Source organism: Condylura cristata, unplaced genomic scaffold (genome assembly GCF_000260355.1).
Source record: "Condylura cristata isolate star-nosed mole 26May11 unplaced genomic scaffold, ConCri1.0 scaffold00012, whole genome shotgun sequence".
Classification (NCBI taxonomy): Eukaryota; Metazoa; Chordata; class Mammalia; order Eulipotyphla; family Talpidae; genus Condylura; species Condylura cristata.
In genome coordinates this window covers 36,813,788-36,829,917 of record NW_004567113.1, presented here as the reverse complement: position 1 = coordinate 36,829,917, position 16,130 = coordinate 36,813,788, and the positions used below count along the sequence as shown (strand labels likewise).

The window sequence follows — 16,130 nt, the reverse complement described above, 5'->3', positions numbered from 1 at the left end:
TGAAGTTCCACTCTGATATGGGGAAGTTGTCTCTGACAAGACAATACCACATTATTTAACAGTTGGTCCTGCAGAAAGAAGGCAATACCTTCATAGGTGTTTATATAAAAACTATCTGAATGTTAAGCAAAAACATAGAGAACTCAAAATGTGGCCTTCGATCCCACAATTCTCTCTCTCAATGAAAACAGCACAACAGCATCTAGTGAAATTCTTGTTTTCTTTACAGGAATAAGGTAATACTGCTGAAAATCAAGATCCTATTTTTTTTAAAGATTTTATTTATTTGTGCATACAGAACTGGGGTACAGGCCAGAGGTGCAGGGGCGGTGAGAGAATTCACCAGAGACAGAGCGGAGAGCAGAACACGCAGATCCAGGAAGTACACTGCTGATCGGGCAGTGGGCGGGTCAGGAGAGGTCTGCTGCGCCATATGGTCACCTCCAGGGCAGGCAGGGATCAAACTCATGTGGAAGTGGCTTTAGCTTCTTAGTGCTGTGATTTAACCTGCTGCGCCACCAGGGAGGACCCCTTTTTTTTTATTGTTTGTTTTGTTTCTTACAATCCATATGTTCTCAGAATTAAGGGGGAGAAATATAAACTCAAAAAATTGGCACCTTATTTTTGTTTCATATTTCTACTTGCAGCTTGTTATATATAGAATATATATAAAACAGCAGGATCTAGAATCAGTAAAGGGAAATGATTTAAACTGAAATAAAACTCAAGTCAGCAGGAGATGACTTTGCCATCATAAGTTGATGGAACGCAAGACTTCCTTTATTTATTTTAGTAGAAATAACCTCAAGTCCTGGGAAAAAACGACATTTTTAGAAAACGACAGTGACCCAATTGCTAAGTGTCATGAATAAAAACGTGTTACTTTTGCTGTACCACTGCACATATATTTTCTGTTTAAATTATTGGAAAACATTTCATTTGAACGTGGGATTTTTTTCTTCCAGAATTTTGAGATCCCAGATGATTGAAATAACAGAGTGCCTGCCCACTGTAACAGTTTGCAACACCCCCAATACTCACTGGAAATTTCTTCTCTCATCAAGGGAGAACACAAGCACCAAGGAGAAAGAGGACCCACAAGGACCAGTCATTACAAATTCAAAGTCTCAGTTACTTGAACTAGAAGGGATCCACAGGGAGTCCAAGCTCTAATTATCTGTAGCCATCCAGGTCTGCTTCCCTACCTGGATGGACGTTTCTGGGGCTGGTCCACCAAAATGTGCAGCTTCTTCAATCCTCTGCTCAGTTAAACCCCACTGCACCTTTCCAAAAACTGCCCCAAGCATTTAAAAAAAAAAAAAATCAGCAGCAGAGGACAGTAAACTCCTCCCATCCCCGACAATGAGCCAAACACCCTTTTCCTCTGCCTTATTCTACTTACATAAACATTCTTTCGCAAAGACTCATCTGTGCTCCCCAACGAATGAAAATTTTTGGTGAGCTTGCCCCGCCTGTCCCTTTCCCAGCTTGTTTTGTTAAAGTAGAACCATAAACATTATCAGAGAATAAAACCCCTAAGCAAGACAGATCCAGTCCATCTGCTCTGACTTCTGGAAGGACCAAAACTGGAGGGCCCTGTGTCGTGATCTTAACCAGACATCACTCACAGGCAGGTTAGTCACCTCCGCAGACCACTGTATCTACAGACGTCCATTACACACTTTGACTATTCATCTCTGTTTTCTTCATAACACCCCCCCCCACCAAGGCAGTAAAGAGTGTTTTACTCATTAGTGTACCCCTAGACCTACTGGCACATAGTAAGTGCTCAATAAACACTTGGGGACTGACTATATAAATGAAGTACTTCTGCTATTCCTCCTTCTCATGTGGAAAAATTATTTCTTAAACATCTGGTTATATTTAATTTCACTCCAATATGATTTATTATTTCAAATAAAGAGGTTATGCTTACACTATGGCTGCTAAATTAAATGGCCTCTGCATTTCCTTTGGACAAATATTTTCATAATGAGCCACTATAAGGAAACGACATATTTTTGAGTCATTCCAGAAACAATAATGGGTTTAAAGTGAGCTTCTCCCCTAGGCCCTTCTGGAATTTGGACACAAAACCACAAAAGTGAACTGCCTCTTATGTTAACCAAACCCATACTGAGCTCATTAACAGCAGGCTAGAAGCCTACTCCATCACAAGTAGAGGTAAAATCTCAGCACAACAAGTTGTTGAAAAGGTTCTGGGGCATATTTATTAAAGCTTCCAAAGACACGCAGTGATCCTCTGACAAGTTTATTGAGCACCTGGGGCTTTCTGCGAACTGGGAACACAAAGGAAGAAGCAAGCAAGTACCATCTCTCAAGGGCTCACAGCCTAGAGGAGAACCAGCTGCCCCTCCTCGGTGGCACATGTCTTCCAAGTGTGGGTCCTCAAACCAGCAGCATCCATGCCACCTGGGGAAGGGTACCTACCATTTTCATCAGACAACAGAATGGCGTCAGAGACTCAGAGGGTGGGGCCAGTGAAGGGTTTTTAACAAGCCCTCAGGTCATCTTGACACAATAGGTAGATGATGACTAAGCTACTTCCTGAAGGAGGAAAATAAGTCTAGCAGGTAAAGAAGACACAGACAGGAGATGGCTATGGCCTCAGGCAACAGTAACAGAGGGTAAAAGTGGGCAGGGCAGCGAAAGTGGAGAGAAGAGAGTGGCTCAAGCTGGGGGGGTTAGGGTGGGGGACGGAAGTGTACAGGGAAGCAGAAAGAGTGTGCATGCCCTGCGAGGGGCTGGGATTTCATCCTGAGGATAGTGAGGAGCCCCTGAGGGGTGGGATGGGCATGCTCAGACCTGCAGAAGGTTTCTGGAGATCACCTTGGAGCCACTATGGAGAATAGAGCCATGCAGAGGGCAGCTGCACCCTATCAGAATCGGCAGCTAGGGAACACCTTAGCACAGGCACAGAGACAGAGCTGCCAGGGCGCTGTGGGTGGCCTGAGCACCCCTACCTCTAAATAGCTTTGCCTCACACCCCCACGCTTACCCAGGGCAGGTGCTGGTCTAAGAAGCACTGAGCACTTCTGGTAGCACATATCATACTTTATTGTGGCTAGCAGTTCAGCTGTCAGTCTTTCCCTATAGACTGACAGCTTGCAGCAGGCAGAGGCTGGAGCCATCCTGGTCAGTTTCCACTTGCAGCATTTGGAACAGCGCCCAGCGCTCAGGAAGCAGAGTTAAATGAATGGGCTAGACAAGCCAAGAGGCCACAGAGAAGCCACTGCTCCCATTCAGGGGAGAGATGGCCTTGTCATCGGGAAGCAATCCTAACGCTAAACAACTGAATTTCTTATTTTTTTCCTAAGTCTCTTGATAAATTCAAAACACTGATTGAACACCTTTATGAGTCAATTAAGTTATAAGAATGCAGCAGTAAATCTTATCTCTTGAATGGAATCCACAAGCTCCTCTTCCTGTGACTTGAGTGCTTTAGTCAGTGAAACTATAACACAGTAAAAGTCCCTTACTTGCAAGAACAATGTTGCTTTTTTTGTGTTCAGGGCTACTCTGCAAAGCTTAAAACAGAGGATGGAGATATTTTCAAATCATGCTAACACAGCCTGTGTCTTTGCTTTGGTTTTCAGAAATGATTTCAAGCAGGCAGATAATGTTGTGACCCAATTACAGGGTATTTTGGAAGTCGCAGGCACCTATCTTGGGGGTGGAGTTGGTGGGTGTAGAGGGAAGAGTGACAAAGCAGGCCACCACCTGCCTCTCAATCCTGCACAAGAATTTTAGAGAGAAAGGAGCTGTGACAATCAGGAAGTAATGCAACTTCTCCCCTGACCCGCTTCCCGTTTTCTCACCATGCCCAAAATAGACAGAGCTAAGGAAAATCATAAATATATTTCTCAGTCCTCTGGGGGAAGGTTCGTTAAGGGCATAAATTTGGATCCCTGAGAAGAAGAATGAAAGGCAAAGCTATCAGAAGTCTAGAATCACGAAGGGGGAAACAAAGCTCGATACAGAAAAGGAATCCAAGAAACCAAACAATGACCACTTCTTACACCAAAAGTTCTGGGAGGTGGTATCTTAAGGTCAGCTTCCCTGGATGTCCAAACTCAAACTCTTTAGAGTCAAAAGTTAAAGTCTGGCTCATGATAACTGCTAAGGTCTTACTGGTCTACTGTCCTGATTCTACATAAATTGCTAGAACTCAGGAAATCATTAGATCATCCAAATTCTGAAGGCATCATTATTCCTGTGAATGGATAAGACAACTGAGGCACTATATAAATGCCCAAGTAAAATTCTGTTGTCCAGTCACATAGCTATTCAGTTGCACAGTTGCAGAAAACCTCAACAGTCTGCTTCCTAACTCCCAAACCCCTTCAGCCTTCTTCAGGCTGTTCTGTGCAGGCCCCTAAGGACAGGTAGCACATCCTGACCTACATCCTCTAGATGCACAGTCCCTCCAAAAGGCTTCCAGAGGTTGCCAAGTATTCCCTGGAGAACACACTGCCCCCTCTGACAACCACTGCTATGGAGATTTGAAAGGCCAAATCCCTAAGGTCCCAGAAGGAAGAGCAAATCCTAAACAACAGGTAGAAGAAGCAGGCGTGACAATTCTGTAGAGTCCAGGGAAGATGGGAAAGGAGAGAGCCCGGCTTTCCAGGGTGGGATTTTCCACGGGGGGTAACTGGCTCTGCCTGGAGGCCACGGGGCCCCTCCTACAGAGTGAGGCCAGCTCTCCCCTCCCTCAGGACTCCACACTGGCATCTCTAAGGCAGCACCTGCTCACCACGTTCTCCTCCATCCCTCCCCATCTTTCTGAACTCACCACAGTGCCTGGCACACCCGTTCTTAATAAATATTAGCTGCAGGAAGGCAAGTACGAATGTAGCTGAGGTTTCTAGATGTTACCAACCAAATGTACCTATGTCTCCCACTAAGTATCTGGAAAGGGCATAAATCAATAAAACTTGGTTCTTGGGAAGAATATTCGTTTGGGTGGGATCACTAGAGGAATCTGAGGTTAAATCAGTGTTTCCCAAAGTATCAACATTCCTGAGTTGGCCACAGCCCATAATTTGTTTCCATTAACCCTCTCACTCCCAACCCTCCTCCCTACCACCTCCCACAAGCAACCAAAATGAAGGATAAATGATAGCAATTCCACTTTTTTGGTTTTTTGTAAAGCACATGATTTTTAAGTTTACTGGCTCATCAAGGCACACCCTGGGGGCCTAACCCCACAGGGGCCCAAACCAAGCTGGCTGTAACAGAATTCCTGTACTCCATCTGTAGCTCCAGGAATCACCAGCCCCGAACAGCTAAAGAAAGCACGCTGTTTGGGCAGAAAGAGGTTTGCATGCAAAGAAACAAGCGCTAAGATCTGTCACTCTGAGGCCCTGCCTGCTAAAATTCACATTTCAGTCACTTGCCCTTTCAGCTCTCAGACCTTCATCTTTCATCTTGGCACTTTCCTAGTTATTCTTGGGCTATAATTCAAAAATACTCACTGATTCCCAGAGCACTTTCAAAATTAGCTGCTTCTCTGTTCCTAGGACCTTGGGTCTGTACCAGTGACTCTACATTCCTGGAAGGCCCAGAGGCCCTGTCAGCCCACCCACAAGCCCCACCGTTTGGCCTGGACTCCGCTACTCACTGGATCCGGAGGCCAGGGCTCTCTACATATCATGCTGGGATTCCCAGATGTATCAATTTCATGGACCATTAAGCTGCCAAATAAAAAACATTCCCATCAATTCATAAAAGAGATTGTACCCCCAATTTGGAAGAGTACAATCTCAGAGAAAAGGACGCATCCTCTAACTGGAAAACACTTATGAAATATTCACTACAGTGTCACCATTATCATTTTGATAAGGACAATGGAAATGTTGCCAAAAGACAATAGCCTGCAGGCCTAGCACCGCCCTTTGCATGGACTAGACACTCATTTACTTTTACAATATGTGCAAGCGTGGCCCTGATTTACGGGGCAGCAACTTGGGGGGGGGGCTACTCCCCATGCCATCAGTAATGGGTTGCCCTCCCTCCTTCCTCAGCATGGCCTCACCCATCACTCTGGTACTCTGCAAATTCTCTCCCACTTTGTGTCCCTAAAGGTACACCTCTCCTCTTAGGTCAAGTCCCAAACAGCATTCTTTTTAGGCCAGTTTAAAAAGGGGAGGGCCACTCGACACCCCCCCCCCCAAGCATTCCTGAAGCATACTTCCCAGGACAGTTACATTTCAAAAGGCTTAGCTGTTTCCCAACAGAAAATTTTGCAAAATTTCACAAGGAGCACAAGATGGAATGGTTCGCTTTATGTATAACCACTGTCAAATCAAATCAAGAAAAACCATCACCTACAATTTCATATCATTCATGTTTTCCAATCTCTCTTCCAACCCTTTTACATATGAATCTACACAAGGGGACATTTATCCTGATTATAAAAGCAAGGCCTATTCTAGCACTTGTTCAAAGTTTCAAAGACAATGCAAAAGTTAAAGATTATTACAAGATGATGTAAAAAGGAAAGGTCTCCTGTAACTCTATAACCAAAGGCCTCAAACACCTTTAAACTGGCCCAGGATTCTTACTTCTTGCCAAGCTGTGATGGCTTGCCTCTACCTACTAACAACCCTCTCTTACAGCTCTCTTCTCCCATTAGGAATTACTGCCCCCCCCCCCCAACCAGGGGCCCAGAAGGCCAGAAGCCGTGTTTCCACAGAAAGCAATGGATGGAGACATACTGTCTATTCAAATGTGCATACTAACTCAGCCTTCTCCTTGCCTGCCTCACTAGAGGCTAAGGAGGTGAGCATCTAGAAAGCAAAGAACTCTACAAACACCAAGTTTGGTTTCCTTTGCTCTTCGTCCCATCATCAGAGCTTGCCTAAAAAAGTTCATGATCTTGTCAAAAGTAGGCAGCGCATTCTGACATCTGCCACCTGCTGGTACTGCTACAGCAGCCCACCACAGGCACCACCTCCCTGCCCAATGCAGGGATGGCACAGCGAGAAGTGGCGATAATCTTACTCCAGCGACTAAGGGCTGCCTTTTTAACGAAGGGCTAAAAGAGGTTGGGGAGCTGGAAAAGACTTGCCAAGATTTCACATGGGTGGGCCTATGACACCCTCTTCTATGGTCTGGAAGAGGCTTCTTCCCCGGATTATCTGCCCAACCAAGAGCAGAAGCTCCCCTCAGGAGAATCATAAACAATCTTAAATAATCTGATGTGCTTTCCTTAAATTTAAGAATTACCTTATCAGGCCCTTCCTGGTGGCGCAAAGGATTAAAATGCAACAATATGAAGCTATCAGCAGCCACTGTGGCATGAGTTCAATTCCCGGTATGGAGGTGACCCACATAGCACAGCAGACCTCTCCTGTCTTGCCCACTGCTCCCCTAGGCAGTATATTTCAGTTCATCTGCCTGTTCTACTTCCCACTCTAACTTTGGTGAATCATCTTCCCCCCCGCCCCTGCACCTCTGGCCTATACCCCAGTTCTTGTATGCATAAAAAAAAATTACCTTATTGCCCATCTAGATTTGGCAAGGCCATAAGGAGTTAATTTTATGACAACCATTGTTTGACAAACAAAAACTGAAAGGGAGGTAGGAATATGCCAAAAAAAAAAAAAGCCCCCCATTCTCTAATGGCAGCAACCCACCCCCTCAAGTGGGACAAAAGGAGCTAAGACACATCTAAGACACAGGGTACATTCTACTGCACCTCCCACACTTCACATGAAGGAAAACTGAGGCCCAGAGACGTGAACCGACTATATGACTATACAGGAAATCAAAGCAGCTGACACAACTCAGGCCCAGAAGGCAAGTCTTACCACCACACCTCTCCAGAATCTTTATTATGGAGAGTCTGTCACTCTCCCTCTGACAAACCATTTCAACTGAGAAAAACACCATCAACAAGTATCAACAAACAGAATCCGGGCTAATAACATTAAAATTATAGTGGGTAATTTGAGTTTATCTTCCTTACATTTTTAGTTCATCTGTTGGTAGTGCAACATGGTTGAAAGTAAATGAACACAAAACCGTTTCCAAATATGGATGGAAGCTTCTTAAAAACATTCAAATCATTTTGAAGACATGCTGTTCCAATCAAATCTAATTCCAAACAACAAATGAAAAATGTTTTACAAGAGAATGCTTATTGAATAATAATGAAATCAGTTGAAGATAGTCTCATGAGCTAAAACTTTCAACTCCTATTGCTGAGTCGACCTCCTCAGAGAGGTTTACTTGCAAAGCTGAACATTTATTTCAAAGATACTGACACAGAAACTGATGTGTATAAGTTAGAGCTTAGTATGCAGTAAGCACTGAAACAATGCTGGTTCCCTAAACCCAGGGTAGGAAGGTAAATATTGCCACATTAACTATTAATACCCTCTTACAATACTTCTATAAATCTGCTCTATACCCTGGGAAATTGAAGGTGTTATAGTCACCAGGATGTTTTTTATGTTAAAAGTGTAACTGAAAAAGGTATAGAGGCAGACAATTTAAAAAACAAATATAGATATCCAGAGCTCAGGATAGTCAACATTATTCTAATATTACCGTAACACTTTCAGTACTAATTTAATTCCCGCATAAAAAAAGGAATTCAATGTTTATTGTTGTTTCATTGGTGACAGGAAAAGAAAACCACCACCAAAACATGAAATGTGATACAAAAAGTAACAGTTTTAAGATATTTCATCCTTGTATAAGTGGATTCTTGCAATATTTAGCAGTAGTCTCCTAAATAATTGTGCAGTTGGCATTCACATGACTCCTTAAGTTTAAAACACTGGTTTTTTACAGTTGGCTCATGGAGCCTTTCCACTCTCATTTAACAGAAGTTTCAGAAAGGTGATCTTGCTGATGCCTTTAATCATTTAGTTAAAAGTATCTTTTGGAAGAGAAGATAAAGACATAAGACATAAACACCTTCTCCAAAACCAGTATCTTACCTCAGAGCCCTTTCTAAAAGGTTCTATGCCTATCCCTAGTACATTCCAGCCCAAGAAGACACTGAGTTTTCAGGGTACAGTACTAAGTGCATGGACACAAAAGGACAGCAAGGGAAATTCTGCATCTGTTGCCCTCCCCCTTCGGATGACCAGCCCGCTGCACTCCACGCCACCTGTGTTCACTCAGCATTTCCCCCAGTGTGAAGGTTCCATCTTGACAAATGTCATTTCTTTCAAAACAGTACCATTTCTAGGACTCTACACGTTACAATAAACAACTGTTGAACAAGTATTGCTTTCAAGCAACAAAATGAAAATACAACAAAGCTGCTACCTAAGTTCTTAAAAGAAATTACCCTTCAAGGAGTCTGTCTGTTCCTGAAAGGCCAGCTACTCTTAAGTTATCATGGCTATTTGAGAATCGGGAAGAAATATAAACCCAAGGGGGGAAACTCAGAATACCCAAATCCAGAACAAGAGATCAAGACACCACAGTTGTTTTTTTAAAACTGAAATATTAAAACAAATGCCACACCAATGCCAACTTGACGAAGTTTCCTTATTTCTTGGAAAATCAAACACCACTGCTGGTATCATTTTGTGATAATCGTTTAGGTATTTCACCTATGTCATCAGGCGCAATAGAAAGCTAACTGATTGGAGAATTTCTGAGAGGCCAGTCTGGTCCCAGCCTCAAACACTGACCTTATTTATTCTCCCCTCAATTTTGCATCCCCGCCTCCACCACCACCTCTTAAACCCAACCAAAAACGTTTGTGACTGTCGTGGCTTGAACCTGTGCATAACTTGATTACTTAACAGCCACAACTCATAAGTCTGATTCTTCCGTACTTTGTTGGTCTGTTTATTTATTTTTCATTCAAGCCCCATGCTCTCGCGACCTTTTGCCCCTGACCCCTGGGTTCCAGATCTCTTCACCAATGTCGACAACACCTTTCATTGTTTCTCTGTGACTCCACGTCTCTCCCCAGGTCCAGCAACGTTTTTACCGCACTAATGTCAGGTCTAGCGTTCTACCCTCCATTCCGCCCGGCGGGTAGAAGAGGGGATTTCAGGACCCACTGGCCGGCTTCCCGGATTGGGTTCCCTTCGTACAGCCATTTTCTAGTTAAAACGCTCTCTCTGCCTCCGAGAGAGAAAATGAACTTTTTCCCCCCTTTGATCTCGCAACAGCTAGTGTCTGAACCCCCCGAGATGCCAGCCTCATCTCCAACTCCCTGGCAGAAGCGCGCCACCTCCCCGGGAGGGAGAGCCCAGACGCACAGCAGAGGCTGGTGCCAGGGCAAGGGGGTGTGCGCTCTTCCCCGCCAGCGCCCACCCTCACTTTTCCCCTCCGCAGTCTCCACCCGGGCGCACCCCATCCAATCCAGTCTCCTCCACCCCAGGTCGTGCCATGCTCGGGCAGTCGAGAGGGGGGAAAAAAAAAGGGCGCATGGAAGCAGGAGGGATGGAAGTCTAGGAGTGAGTCCGCAGTCGCTGTGCCACCCGCCCTGCGGTGCGGGCGCAGGGCGCACGGGACTCCGCAGCGGGCTCCCGCTGCAGATGCGGCGGCAGCTGCCGCAGCTGTGGTTGCGGCTGGGCGGCCGGCAGTGGCCGCGGAGCCCTCGGGGCCGGGAACAGAGAAACAGCCGCCGGTGCTACGCGCAGCCACTCGCCGAACGCCGCAGCCGCTGCCCGGTCTTTAGCCAGCACCCCCGGGCCGCCCGGAGGTCCAGGGCAAAAGCAAGGAAGAAAGCGGGCTCACCCGTGGTGCGCGCGGCTCCGCCTCGGCTCTGGCGCCCGGCAGCTCCGCTCCAGTCTCGCCCTCTCCCGAGCGCCCGGATCAGCTGCGGGTGCAGCGCACGAGCTTCCTACTTGAGACCAGGACTGCTCCGGCGACTGAGCATGCCCAGTGCGGCTCCGCGAGTCCCGCGCTGGGAGCGGCGCCGGCGAAATTCCACTTCTCCAGGCTTTGGCGGCGGCTGCGCGAGGAGAGGCTGGAGGGGCCCGACCGGGCGGGGGCAGAACGCGAGAAAGGCGGAGCCGAGGGCGGGGGCCGGAGGAGGGGGGCGAGCAGCGCAGCTAGTGCGACCCCTGCAGGCCCCGGCTGCGGGCGCGAGGATGCGCGGGACTAGGGACATGGCTGGGTACACCAACGGGAGCCCCAAGGACGCATAGATCGGAGTCGCAGTGCAGCCTGAGAATCCCTTCCCTGTGGCCTAGCGTCTGTCTGCACCAAAATGAAGTTATCCCTGGCCAGTCTTTTCTCCCACATTTCCTCTTTCCCTTATAATAGGAAAATGTCCCCAGATGAGAGCTGCCTGCACCCACGCGGCTGCAACTTGCCTGGTGGGAAACCTTGTCTTTCCTTCAGTTTCCTTTTCCCGAACCCCAGGCGCCCTCCTTCACACACACACACACACACACACACACGGATCCTAAAATTACAGCAAGATCATCTTAGGGAAGAAACACACCTCCAGGAGCATGGAGAAGAGCATGGTTTCCTTTTTCACCCCCAGGAATATTATCTATAACTCAAATTGTAAGCAAACAAAGTCCTGATGAGAATGCATACTTAGTAGTGGTAATCTGTGTTCTACCCAGATGCTGTGAATTACATCCCTAAAGGATCTTTAAGGATTGCTCTTGACTAGTGTGGTGAGTGTCAAACTTGAACCTGGTCACAATCGCATGTTGGGCTTGCAGAAAGATTGCTGGCTTCCACTCCCAGAGTTTATGAATGCGTCGGGCATCGTTCTATATAACAAATTCCCAGGTGATTCTGGTTTTGCCTCTCTGGTTTTGAGAATCACTGCCCCATAACATGCACAAGTATCACTTTTAGGATGGTTGTGCTAAAAAGAAATTCAAAATAGTAAATGCAAAGTAAATGGCTCCTCCTCATTCATCCCAAACTCCCAGAACGCACTCTTTCCTCAAATAACAAATGCACACACACAAAATCCATCCTTATTTATGGGAGGACTCTGTAGGGTGGATATGGATTACTTTATTTCTTCATATAGCATGAATTTATTGAATACCCACAAGATCTTGTAGTAAGTGAATTAAAAAAAGAAAAAAGTGGTCCCTCCCTGGTGGCGCAGGGGGCTAAAGCACTGCACTAAGAAGCGTAAGCCACTTCCCCATGAGTTCGATCCCTGCCTGCCTAGGAGATCCACATGGCGTGGCAGACCTCTCCTGACCCGCCCACTGCTCCCCTCAGCAGTGTACTTCTGTGATCTGCCTGTTCTGCTCCCCACTCTGTCTCTGGTGAATCCTCTCACCCTCCGCATCTCTGTCCTGTACCCCAGTTCTGTATGAATAAATAAATCTTTAAAAAAAAAAGTAAAAAGAAAAAAGTTCTGACCCCTGCTTTCACAGACCTAAATGTTGTACAAGGCAGACATATCCCTCAAATAGCCACTTAAAATGTCCTTCCAAACATGAAATGTGCTCGAAGAAAAATGCACAAGGTACTAAAACAGTATATGGGAGCCTGAGGCAGACAGGGTGGGGCTGGAAGGAATGACTGGGTGGGTAACTGCCTTGTGGGAAGGGATTCCTGCCTTTTGCATGGTACAATTTCCCACGAACAATATCCCTCAGACCCATCTGGAAGCAAGCATTCGTGTTACTCCAGCAACATAAAATAATGCCACTGAGAAATTCTTGAAGATGCATGAAAGTGTTCCTTGGAGCTGAGTTTCTGCACGCCAAGATCCATCGCGCCTGCGGGCCATAAACAGTGGGCGAAGGTAGTTTAGCCCACTTTGGGAAAAAAGCGGACTTGGAACTGGAAAGCCGAGTTTCAGTCTCCGTGCTTCAGGCCCAGAGAGGAGAGATAATTTGCCCAGGACCACCCGCCCGTCAGCAGCGGACGCGGCGCGGGTACCCGGCCTCGCAGGCCAGCCGTCAGTCCGTGGCTCTCTATTCCCTCAGACCTCAGTGGGTCCCCAGGAGTGCTCCCGTCTGCCCCCTCTCTTTGGGGTCCCGAGGTGGTAAACCACAACCTCCCCCGCCCCAGCTCGTCTCCTCGAGACCGGGAGGAAAACCCGCGGTGGAGTGCGCGGCGGCGGGGCGGGGCGACGCGCGCAGGCGCAGTGGCCGCCAGGTTGGGCCGAGGAGGCGCCTAGCGCCACACCTGATGCAATCAGCCTTCCGGAAGAGGGGCCGGCGCCGCGCTCACCCAGGAAACGTTTCTGCGCCCGCCGGCGGCCGCCGCGCCCCTTGCCGGGTGCAGGGGCTGCTCGCTGCCCCTCGAGGTCCCGGGGCGGGCGGCGACGTTCGGCCGCCCCCTGGGGGAACCGCAGGCGGAGTCGGGAAGTCACCGCTGGGAAAAGCAAAATCCCTGGCTGCCCTAATAGTGACGTGGAAACGGGCACCGAGCGTTCCCGGCTGCAGGAGGAAATTCCCTTAATTATGAATTTCCCGAGAGGGCGGCCGGGGTGGGGGTGAGGAAGGAGGCAGGGGAAGCTTTGAGTCTTGCTTCCTTCCTTCAGCCTCCTCCTTACACGCATTTCTTTCTTCCTCACTGAAAGAACGTTTATATTAATAGCACTTTTAAGGCAGCAGGGAGAGAACTCCCTGATACCTTCTCCGTCTTGCTAAATATGTTATAGCACGTAAGCTCTGCCACATAAAACCTTCCACGCTCACTCATTTTATAAATAAGTAAGTGGTTTCTCTTTGCCTCATCAGTTTACAAAGAAAATCATTTCTCGTTTCACCAACCATCTCATGCAATTTTGATGTCCATTGTGAGTGGGCTTTTTTCCCCTTCATGCTGACTCACTCATGAATTGTTTTCCAAGGAAATGAAATATTCCAAGAATATTCCAAGAGCGTGTTTACAGCAGCTCTTGTGTAGATGCAAAAAAAAACAAAAAACAAAAAAAAAATACTACCTCTGTAAGTCCTTTAAGGCTCAATGGTAAAAGAAAAGAAGATTCAAAGAATTTTAGTTGGAAGGATATTTAAATCATTCGAGAATCAAATCTGGATCTACTCTGATTTTACACCGGATGTCTGCCTCTCTTTAGCCCAAAGGAGAAAATGACTTTTCCTTACTTAATAGACCTAGTCAACTGCCGAATTGGCACTTGAACACAAATTTCTTAACTCTCCAATGGAAAAAATATATATATCTGTACACACAGAATGCAAGACTATGCTACAAGGGTATTTTTTTCCATCCAAAGGTTACAAGGTACAAAATCAGTGGCAACAATGGGGATCCTATTACTTGTCCTTACATCTGAGGTCATTAGTCTTTAAATAGTCCTTGATCCATCCAATCACTGTACAACCAATCCAACCACTTCTAAGATAACCAGAGAGCAGGCATTGAATGCTTCCATTAAAGAGGTATGAAACGCTTCAGAACTTCCAGACATCAAGAAATCTTTTGTATCAACATGTAGAATCTCTGGTATTTTCGCCTGGTCATGTGGTATGTCACTGTATGAGGTTAAACCAAGAAAATTTTATTGATCATAATAAAATATCAAGGTTGTGAAATTGCCTCTGTGCTGATTTAAAATAACTTAACAAAATCAAAATCAAGGTGAAGTACACAAATACCTGCAAAATTCTTTCTTGCACTAAGATCACTTTCCAGAGCCCTATCTACCTTTTTATCTTGAGAATGTGTACTTCTTTGGAGAATGTTCTGACATTTAGAAATCTGGGAGAACACCTTCCACTTAAGCAAAAATAGAGTCAAGTAAATGTCAAAATACAGAGGTGCAAAGTACAAACTCATCACAACAACTTATGAGTTCGAGAATAACCTTTTCTGGATTCTTACCATGTGTTAGAGACTGTCTGTTTCCTCACAACTAAGGTATAAGTAAGGTACTATTGTTATCTCCATTTCACAGGTAATGAAAGTGAAGTTTAAGAATGTGCAGTAACTAACTTAAAGCACAGTACAATCAGCAGCAGAGCTGAGATTTGAACCTAGGCAGTTTGCCTGGAGATTTAAATAACATTCACCACGGAGAGTGTAAGTACAGAGAAAATTATTGTGATTTTTGCCTTAGAAAAAAAGAAGTGGAAAGCTGTATTTACTCTCCTTCCAAAGACAAGACTTGATAAAAATAATGCCACACTAGAAAAGAACCCCCTATTTACATATTTGGTGGCCTCCAAATTTACAAATAATCTTAACCAAAGATATAAAGCAGGTGATCAAATGCCCAGTGATTATGAGGGCAAAAGGGATATATCAGCAAAGTCCCCCTCTGAAAGACCCCTCTCCATGCCTGGCTGGTCCTTTAGTTCCAAACTGTCCAAAATGGGCATCACCAACTACAGTTGGTTACCTACTTTTAAACTAATTAAAATTAGATTTAAAATTTCAGCTCCCCTGTCCTACTAGCTACATTTCAAGTGCACAATAGCCACATGACCTAATTGCTACTATATTGACAATGCATGGAGAAAACCTTTTAATTATAGCAGAAACTATACTGGACAGTGATGCGGTAGTCCTTATTCCAGTAGTGTGAGGCTTCAATCACTCTCCTAAGGCTGGGAAGCCCGTGTTTCTACCATTGTCCTTGCCCAGAACTTTAATCCTATGTTTGCCAAACCAAAATGATTATCTATGTAGAAAACTACAAAAGAATGGAAATATATGAGCTTTGGAATAAGATCCATTTCAATCCAACTTTTTAATTTACTATCTGTGTGACCTTAGACAAGTTATTAACTTTACTGTACCTTGACATTCTCATCTGTAAAATGGGCATTTTAACTCTTTTTGGCTTTGTTTAGGATTAAACAAAGCATTTAGTAGGCCTCACATAGATTTCCTTCCATTACTATTTCAGTTAATGACATCACCAATTATTCAGCTTTCCAAACTAGAAATCTCAGTCATCTTCAATTCTTCCTTCCTTCTTAACCACCCACAACCAATTAGTCATCAAGCTCTGTTGTTCGTACCTCAGAGGTGCCGCTCAAATCTGGACGTCCTCTCTGCCCCACTCCCACTAGCTTTTCATGTTCTATTTCAGAATTCTGCTAACTTGACCTTGGTGACACATCACTCACAGTCCAAGCCCCTCCTCCATGGTGCATCAGAGTGAGCCTTCTAAAAAAAGGTGCCAATGATGTCATTTCCCTCCTTTAAAACCACTGATGACTTCCAGT

At 45.7% G+C, this 16,130-nt stretch overlaps 1 protein-coding gene across 3 annotated transcripts in view; it reads right to left on the bottom strand.

Moving 5' to 3' along the window:
* The window catches only part of APBB2 (amyloid beta (A4) precursor protein-binding, family B, member 2), a 304,616-nt gene extending 293,704 nt beyond the window's left edge, over window positions 1-10,912 (bottom strand). For all 3 annotated transcript variants that reach the window (XM_012724124.1, XM_012724127.1, XM_012724126.1), the window contains exon 1: window positions 10,735-10,912. The gene's annotated coding sequence lies outside the window, so the exon portion shown is untranslated. The remainder of the gene's footprint in view (window positions 1-10,734) is intronic.
* Window positions 10,913-16,130: the final 5,218 nt, after the last annotated feature.